The sequence below is a fragment of the Myotis nattereri genome (genome assembly GCF_964212035.1).
Source record: "Myotis nattereri genome assembly, chromosome: 4".
Classification (NCBI taxonomy): Eukaryota; Metazoa; Chordata; class Mammalia; order Chiroptera; family Vespertilionidae; genus Myotis; species Myotis nattereri.
In genome coordinates this window covers 46,886,102-46,895,996 of record NC_138079.1, presented here as the reverse complement: position 1 = coordinate 46,895,996, position 9,895 = coordinate 46,886,102, and the positions used below count along the sequence as shown (strand labels likewise).

Genomic DNA, 9,895 nt, shown 5'->3' with positions numbered 1-9,895 from the left:
TTTCCAAGAGGTGTCTTTGGTTTCCAGTAACAAAAGTAATACTAAGCTAACCTATGCAGAAAGAAGAAATTCAATATTAATGCTCAGAGCCATTTTACAAAATCCATGAGTACAACTCCAATTGAGCATTAAAAAGTGGTTGTTACCTGGTGTTGAATAGTTCTCTGTGTCTTAAATTGATTCATTCTTCTGTATCTGAAAAATATAAGCTTCAGCTCCCATGTTTTCATGGTACAATTTGATCAAATTTCACATATTACAGCTTTGGAAACCTGAAGTTAATGATTTTTTCTCTGTCTCAGCTTAGTTAAGATGTGCATTCTCAGACCAATCACTTTAAAAGAGAAGGGTGTCACATTATGTGCACTTATGTGAACCTGCTCACAGTCCTCACCAGGCAGAATGAGAAATTAATAAGGTCATTTAAAAAGTGGCTCCTACAGGAGCAGAATGGCACAGTATTTAATCAGGATTAATCGTCTCAAAATGCATGAGTTGAACACTACTCTGTTTCATTTTTTAAAAGCCATTTGCATTTTGTTTTTGTACTTTCCTGTCTATCTTTTCCCCAGACAGCACTAAGCAGTTACTGTGGTCTGTAGCTCTCAGTAGCGGTTAGATTGCACAAACAACTGGGAAACCATTCGACTTTCGGTGATGGACAAACAATGCAATATACAGATGATGTATCATAGATTTGTACACTTGAAACTTATATGATTTTATTAACCTATGTCACCCAGTAAACTTAATCAAAAAAGAAATCAATGAACAGTCCTATATAATAAAAGGCTATTATGCAAATAGACCAAACTGTGGAACAACCAAACAACTGAACAACTGGTTGCTATGATGTGCACTGACCACCAGGGGGCGTGCTGTGTGTAACATGACGGGCGTCAGCTGCTGCGGGATAGTGGAGCAGGTAAGCGGGGGCGTCAAACCAAGGTGGGGTGCTGATCACTGTCATCGAAGTGAGCCTCTGGTGGTTACTGAAAATTCTTTGCTCCTGTGTGCCACGGTCCCACTGGGTGCTCGCACCTGCTGCCAGCGCCAGCCCACTTGCACCTGCTGCTGGCACTGGAGCCACCACTCACACCCACTGCCGGTGCCCAGTGCCGACCCTGATCGCGCGGCGCCATCAGTGGGTGCAAGCAGTGGCTGCTGGCCCCAATTGCCCCTCAGGGCTTCCCACCTCCCCCCTGCTCCTGAGGGACGATTGGGGCGGCAGCTGCTCACACCCACTGATGGGGCTGGCCCCAATCACTCCGCGCTATCAACGCATGGGAGTGGTGGTGGGAGCAGGGCTGCTGGCAGACAGAGGACCAGGGGCTGTGGCAGGAGGGGCTGGGCAGAGGCCTGGAGGGTGGGCCAAGACCTGCCCCTATGCCCACCGCAGCCTCGCGGCCCACAGTTCCTTTCAAGGTGCATGAATTCACGCACTGGGCCCCTAGTATTTAAATACAAAAAAAATGGTGCTAAATGACCACTTATTACAAAATTAGGAAAATATTAAATGTATGGAAACCTCACTAAAATGGTATGCATTTTTGTAAAAGAAATTTGTAAACACAGCAAGAATGTTTTGAATTATAAAAATTGAAAAATTAAAAAAGAATATATTACTGTGTTAGGGAAACTATAAGAAATTTGGTGATTAGATTGTAAGTGATTTTAATGTATGAAAGTTAGGAAGTTCTATGATTCTTTGTGTTCTCATGAGAGGGGCTAATGGTTTGAGTGATTCCTGGCATTTGGATTTTTGCAAAATAAAGACACATGGACTTTTAAATTTTAAAATCAAGGCAAATGGAAGTTCATAACTTAATTAATTCTATAATACAAGGGACAAAGATTTCATCCAATGAGTCTACCCTTGTATTTGGCACAATAAAAAATGGATGACCTTGCATTTTTATTTCTAATTAGGAACAAAGGGAGGAAAAATTATTTTGTTCTCCCCCATTTCCCTTTGGAAGTAGGAAATTAACAGTGAAAGATCTGATTGTAAAAACACATGAAATTCACAAGCACAGGAAAATTGTACAAAGCAGGATACCATTCTTACCTTTAGAATATGATTATTAGGTTTGATGAGGTCTCTTAAAATATCTATTTATACAGCTTTATCAAAAGAATATGAAATTTAGCCTAAACTATTGCTGTGACAACTGAATGGAAAATGCCAAAAGTTTATTTCAAGTGATAATCTGAGCTGAAATATATTTCTATGGCTAATGAGCAGAGTAGGCCCAAGGCATGTAAAATTTGGCAACTGGATATGCCCCATAACAGTCACATCATGCATTTTAACCGGTATTTGCCCAAATTGTACAATCTTAAAAATATTGGCTCACATATATAAACATGGATTTTATGAGATATGAATTCACTTTGCCAACACATTTTTTCCTCTTGGCCCAATGTACATTTCTGTGAACACAATAGCTCTAAAAAAATATATCCATCTCTAGAACATGCCAGTACAATAACAAGAAAGAAAACTGACAGCTTTATAATGACTGACAGCATAAAGATTTTAGAGAGGCAAATTTATCTTTCAAATCACTGAAAATTATTAAGGACACATTGCATTCCATGTGTGTGCCTGAATGAAATCCCAAACTGAAATGAATCAGCCAGCCTGTGCAGATGGATACCATCCTAGCGGGACAGATTGCTTTGGAGTATGGAAGACTTTGCAAATTTATGGGAGTAGCTTCATTTTTTTTGTTTTTTTTTTTTTGTTTTTTAAAGGCTAAAATATAAAATAGTTCAAAAGAGTACCCTCTTTAACCTTTCACAATTTTAAGAAGTATTTTTAAATGATGTTTTTTATTTAGGTACAAACAAGTTTGGAATGGCCTGCCATATTTTTATCTCTACATGTGCTAATGATTTCAAGCATCCAATTTCCTAATACTATTTCTTATACACCCTGGCCTTTGAATAAGATTTTAAAATTCCTGATATTTCTAATAAGATGTAGTAATGATTGAAATCTTTACTTGTATGTCGTAACTTCCCTGTATAGGCTATAGGGATCTCCCTTCAGTATTTAGAGGGAAAAAGAAACAAAACCACAACAACACGAATTATCAATTGTAGTGTGCAAAGAAATGTGCCACTCAAATTGCCAAACAAGGAAGGCCATGATGCCCTACTGTGGGCAGTGTGGATAGCAGACAGCTCCAGCTGTGCATCACTAGACTATACCTTAGTAGAGAAACTGCCTTCTTCAAGGCCATGACCTTCCTAAGCAGTCTGCACTTGATGACTGAGCAAAGTGGAGATGCAAATGACTGGCCATGTTAGCTTATTGTAGGACAACTGGTGGACAATATTAGTTCAAGAACTCCTATGGGATTGATCAGTTCTCTGTCAGGACTATATAACCTTTGACATCTCCATCTGCTATATCATCTCTTTTATTTCTTTTCACTGATATTGCCCCACAAATATTGTGCACTCCAAACTCTGCCTTGTCCTTTGGGTTTGGAAACTCACTCTACAACTTATATTCAGAATCAAATACAAATAGAAACATAGTGAAAAATGTATGCATGCCACTACATGGCATGGCATGTAAATGTGCCAGTAGGGAAGGAGGCAATTGGAACAATGGTTCAACATTTGCTAATTCAGTGTTTGTGGAGATTTTATAGATCATAATTATTGCAAACAGTCATTGGCGACATATAACATTGTTGATGTGCAGTTCTATATAGACATGCTTTGTCCTCCCTCCAAAAGTGTTCTATTGGAAGGCAACGATGGATACTTAAGACTAGTATTTTGTACTAAGCTTATTTTAGGGTTTTATCCTAGTTTCAATGAAGCCAATCGTTTTTATTTTATACTAGAGGCACAGTGCACGAATTCATGCCTGGGTGGGGTCCCTCGGCCTGGCTGGGGGAGAGGGACCACGGTAGGTTGGCCAGCCATGGAAGGTTGCCTGTGAGAGTGCACTGACCACCAGGGGGCAGCTCCTCCATTGAGTGTCTGCCCCCTGGGGGTCAGTGTGTCATCATAGCGACTGGTCATAATGGTCGCTTAGGCTTTTATATAGATTTATAATAATTTTCCCAACCATGCTAAGATTCCCTCAGAATGTATCCAGTTTTGCAAAATGAATTACCAAAGCCTTACTATACTTGTAAAAATGTAAGCAATTTCTATATAATCCTATAAAACTTCATTGCCAGTCAGAGAAACAAAGGTGCCTTCTTAAAGAGAAAATAGAGAAGTGGCATGTGCAAATGCCTGTAGAACTATAAATATCTAAGCACAAATATAGATGTTGATGATTATTTATACCATAAACATGTCACATATGCAGAAGTAGTGCTTTGGATCAGATACATTTGTAAATTAGTAATTTATATAACTACTAGAGGCCCGGTGCACAGGGGGGGGTCCCTCAGCCCAGCCTGCCCCCTCTCGCAGTCCAGGAGCCCTCAGGGAATGTCCCATCCTCCCATGGGGAAGGGGCCTAAGCCGCACTCTGGCCTCCCTCTGTGGGAAGCAACCAGCTTATCAGGGGAAGGCGCCACCCCCATCACCCAGCTGCTGCTGCCACTGCCAGCTGCAGGGGCTCACAGCTGCCTGAGCCCTGACCCTCGCAGCTGCTGCCATGGCTGCCTGCCCTCGGCCCTCACAGCCACCGCCATGGCTGCCTGCCTTTGGCCCTTGCAGCCACTGCTGCTTTGCCTGGAAGGACATCCGGAAGGATGTCTGGAAGATGTCCACTCTAATTAGCATATTACCCTTTTATTACTATAAATTGCTTTATGGAGTCAATGAAAATTATTTATCCTAAACACTATATAAGTTTATATATAATTTAGTAAATAGTCCAAATGTGGTATTCTGATGATGAAGCATTCAAAATATGGTGCCAACAGTTAAAAATTATCTTAGCTTAATGTGTTTACCAGTGAAAACTATTTGAGTGCAGTCATGGCATGAATGTAATTCTTTATTACTCTATCATGGCCAAATCAGATACATGTGCATTCTTTTGTAACATTTGGGAAATCATTTATTAGAAACCAATAATTTCAGTAGAGAAATATATGGAAAACCATTTGTACACCTAGAATTTCAGCCACTCTGGCTGTATTTGCATGGAAATATGAGAAGTATATCAGTGTCTAAAGTGCTTACCAAAGGGCTTACCTTCATTCCAACTGAATGTTAAAGATGTGACAGAAGTTGGGTCCTACCAGGCAATAGCCATGTAATGGTAAATATTATAGACCCTAAAATTGGACCATATGGTGTTACATTCTTGCTCTATGTGAACTTGGATAACCTACATCACAGAGTTATTATAAGAAATTAATATTAGGAAATGTACATGAAATACTTGGTAATGTTTTCAACTGTAGAAAAATAATGGTCATTTGTATTTTGTTAGAAGTTAACTTAGCAGTAAAAATACCAGAAAAACAAAACAAAACAAAACAAAAAACAAGGGTTGGTTCCAAGTACATAGGCAAAAGGCAAAAATAAATATTAAATTTTATTTACTTAGCATTTCAACTTTCTATTGAGGTATGCTGTTGGACTTTTATTTTTGGTGTCTGATTCACAGATATGTCAAATATCTATTGACAGGCTACCTTTTATTTTAGATTCTTTGAAAACATTTTCAACATTATAATAAATTATGAAACATACATGTGAACTATAAAATAAAATAGTTTTAAAAGGTCATTTTCAGTGTTTTCTGCCTGTACTTAGTATTGTTAGACTTGTTGCCAATGTTGTGAGTATAAAAAGGTACATCAGAGTTCATAGTTTTAATATGTATGTCCCTCTTTTGTAATAAAATTTAATTTATTTTCTAGTCACAAGAAACCCTGAGGTGAAGTAGGACAGGCTTATTGAGGAATGACATACCTTTGAATCATGTGTATGATTCAGGAAGTAATTGATTTGCTCTCACCTGTCCCCTTCTTTATTCAACTCATTTTCCAAGCAGTGAAAGATGAGTCGGGCTTTTATAATAAAACTAAAATTAGCATTCTCTTTCTCATTTACTTGTCATATTTTTTCTCCTTTGCATGACCCTGCTTACCCATCTATTCTGACATTTTAAAATGCTCAAAATCATGCATTTCCCTATCACTAAGTATATTACATATATTCTAGTGTAAATTGTGTGTGACAATAAAATATGAATCCTAAAGTCAGAACTGTCAGAATAGCATTAAATTATTCATGTATACCAGGGAATATCCTTTAAAGCTTATATTTATTAAATTAAAAAATAATTACTTTTTATCGTCACTTTTAATAAAAGCCCTTTGAACAGCATTCATCCATTCAAGAATTACCCCTCAATCACATTATCTTTCAGGTGGTAAAGTGAAAGACATTGTTTAAACAGGTAATTTTACTAGAGGTCTGTGACGTATACCCTGAGATTATAAACCACAGGTTATGAGTTGAAATAGAAAAAAATAAAGGAAAGGGAAGAGAAAAAATAAAAAAGAGTTGGCATAGAAGTTTTCTTTAATCGATGTGCATAGATATGAAGTGGGGGTAAAACTAAAGTCATTCCACATGATGATCAGAAAATAGTATGGGGCTTATCCAGATTCATAAATCAAACTTTGCCTGAACTGTGAGATAAACTCAAGTAGTTATGGGCCATTAGGCTGGAAAGTAGACTGAAATGGCTCATAGCATTACAAAGAATGGTTTTTTTATTCTGGATATTCTTTTTTTTTTTTTATTAAAGGGCTTAAACATAATTAGTTAGAGGCACCTAGTACTTTGGGAAGATAACCTAGTATGTCAGAGAAAAATACCCTATCTAATAAAGAAGGAATATGCAAATTGATCATCACTCCACCACAAGATGGCGGCACCCAGTCCTCTCAGCCCTGCCGGAGTCCCCCAGTCCCAGGGGATGGCGGGGTTGGCTGCTGAGAGCAGGCAGCATGAGCTGCCTGGCTGAATGCTTGCTTCATCACCGTGGCGATGAGGCAAGTGTTCCACCCTGACCGCAGAGGGCCTCTGGGCAGTAGGGATGGAGTGGCCAGGGGGTCGGGGGGATGTTTGCCTTGTCTCCCCAGGCAAGCATTCCACGCCTGGCTGCAGAGGGCCTCTGGCTGGGGAGGGCAGTTGGGGGTCATCAGGCCAGCCGGGGAGGGCAGTTGGGAGCAAGCAGGCCAGCGGGGGGGGGGGGGGGGGGGGCAGTTGGGGGTGAGCAGGCTAGCAGGCAGAGTGGTTAGGGGTGATCAGGCAGGCAGGCAGGTGAGCAGTTAGGAGCCAGTGGTCCCGGATTACAAGAGGGATGTCCAACTGCTGGTTTAGGCCCGATCCCACAAGGATATCTCCCGACAGTTGGACATCTCCCAAGTGGTCCCAGATTGGAGAGGGTGCAGTCTGGGTTGAGAGATCCCGCCCCCCCATACATGAATTTCGTGTACCAGACCATTAGTTAAAGTATAATTACATTAGAGACCTCTCTTAGTGCCATAACACAGTGTCCCCCACAAAATGTGTATACACTTTAATAGCTGATAACTCACTTAATTTTGAAAATGAATTGTATGTTAATAAACACTAATTTTATAATCATTCAACATGTGTATACAGTTTTTGGGGACACCCTGTATGATAGCTTAATTTGAGTCGGCAGAAGGAAGCTAGGTAGTTCAGGAACTGGGCCCTGTGGGGGAAGTAGAACTAGGAAACCAGCTGGACAGGGAAAGAAGGGTATGTGAGCAGTGAGCTTTAAAATGTATAAATGTTGCTAAGACAGGCAGCTTGCAGATAACCAATCACAGGGCAGTAAATCCCAAGGATGTTACTAAGGCAGAATTCTTTGAAAGAACCAATCAGGAGCTAGCAAAGCATATATACACCCTTGACCAAGAAGTTCATGCTCTTCTCTTTCTGGTGCACTGGGCTTCTGTCTCTCCCATGGGAGGAGATAGGCTCCCCTGTGCCCACGTGGCTTATGGCCAGATGGGATTCTGCACATGGACTAATAGACTTTAATTAGCTTGGATACTAATCTATACCCAGCTGCAACATGGAATGGAAACTCAGGACAGGGGCCTGCTTTTGGCTTTCCTGGAACCCCAGCTGCACCTTTTCCAGGACTGGCATAAGGAGCATGGAACTTTGGAACCTGAAACAAAGAAACTTCACCAATAACCTGCTTTGGGCCCCCTTTCTGCTGCCCCCTGTGGCAGGGAGTCTGTCTAACTCTCAATAAACTTTGCTTCCACTCACCATTGTTTGTTTCCCCCCCACCCCGAGAATTCATTCTTTGATTTTGTGAGACAAGGAACTCTGACCAGAATGGAAATTTTGGCATCAAATTGATGTTTCTTTTCAGATTTAACACACTGGAATTAATAGTTATTCAAAGTGTGTATACATTTTTTGGGACATTGTATTTTTTTGTGTTTATATTTTTCTTTCTGTTTTTATGGTAAAATAGACTCTTTAAAAATTATTCACACAATACTCATCTCTCTATATAAAAAGCTAATATTCAAAGTATTCCAATGGGAGTTTGACCCGTAGTTCTATCGCTCACTATGATGTGCTCTGACCACCAGAGGGCAGCGCAGAACAAAGAAAGGCCCTGGCCAGCGCCAACAGCCAGGAAAGGGAGGCCCCAGTGAGCAGCCAAAAGGCCTCAATCGACCCTGATCGCCTGCCAGGCCTAGGGACCGAATTTTGTGCACTGGGTCTCTAGTAAGTATTATATTCTCCAGAGTTATTTCTTTATGCAAGAGGTGGAATGACAAAGAAATTCTTGTGTTGTAAGCAATTTCTTATTTAGTTTGATTTCCAGGGCATATTTAATGATGCAAGAAGTAAAATATGTTCTTGAATTACTACTATCCTAAGAGGGAGAGCACTCTACCATTTCTCCTTAGGGAAAAAAGAAAAGTTATAGACTTGAAATCTTGAGCAAGAAATTAAGCAAAAATATATGTAAAATTATCTGTATGCAAAATAATGAAATCACCAGGTGAATTAAATTTTTGTTTTCTATATCCAATTATGTTTATTATGAATAAATCACTTCCTGGTATATTAAGCATGTATACATAGCCATTAGAGGTACTAGTATAGTTAATGAAGTAAAGAAATTATTTATACCAAATAAATATGTTTTTAGCATGTATCTATTCATTGGAACCCAGATTTTACCTTGAGTCTTAAAGAAAGGAGAAGTGGTAAATATGTTGATAGTAGATAAAGGAGGCACATGAGAGGAATTTTGTCTAATTCTTCTAGTGTAAAAAACTCGTAGGACACAGTTTCTTATAAAGTTGAATATGGAATATAGTAGCAACCATACTCCTAAATTGATGAAAGTATATACCAGTATCTGCAAAAGCACCTCTCTGTTGATGTACATAGCACATTTATGCATAATTAACAAAACTGGAGAAAATTCAAATATCCATCAGTTGGTGACTCAATACACAGATTGTGGTATATTCATCAAGATACAACTCAGTAAAAAAAAACAACATACTGCTAAATGCAACCATGTGGATGAATCTCAAAAACAGTAGGCAATTTGATCAAAACCACATAGAAAAGGCTAATACTGTAATTCTCTTTAAATAACTGTCTATGAAAAACAAAACCATGGGAAAAGATATTTGATCACTGGTTTCCAAGGCCTGGGTTTATGGACAGAAAATTACCCACAAAGAATATGAGGGGACTTTTTGAAATTTTGAAAATATTCTTCATCTTGACTGTAGCCATGGTTATATTACTGTAGCATTTGTTAAAATTCAGTGAGTTATACACCTAAAAAGTGGATTTTAAAATAATTTAAATACCTCATCTTATCTACATAAACAAACAAACAAACAACACAGAAAGTCCAGGCAGTGTTGCTCAA

General features: G+C 39.2%; 1 pseudogene across 1 annotated transcript in view; it reads left to right on the top strand.

Annotated features, from left to right (window-relative positions):
- The first annotated feature begins 889 nt into the window (after positions 1–889).
- LOC308518506 (nuclear prelamin A recognition factor-like) overlaps positions 890–9,895 on the top strand; it is a 41,614-nt pseudogene continuing 32,608 nt past the window's right edge. Inside the window, exon 1 of the transcript in view lies at positions 890–925. The product of the transcript in view is annotated as a nuclear prelamin A recognition factor-like (transcript). The remainder of the gene's footprint in view (positions 926–9,895) is intronic.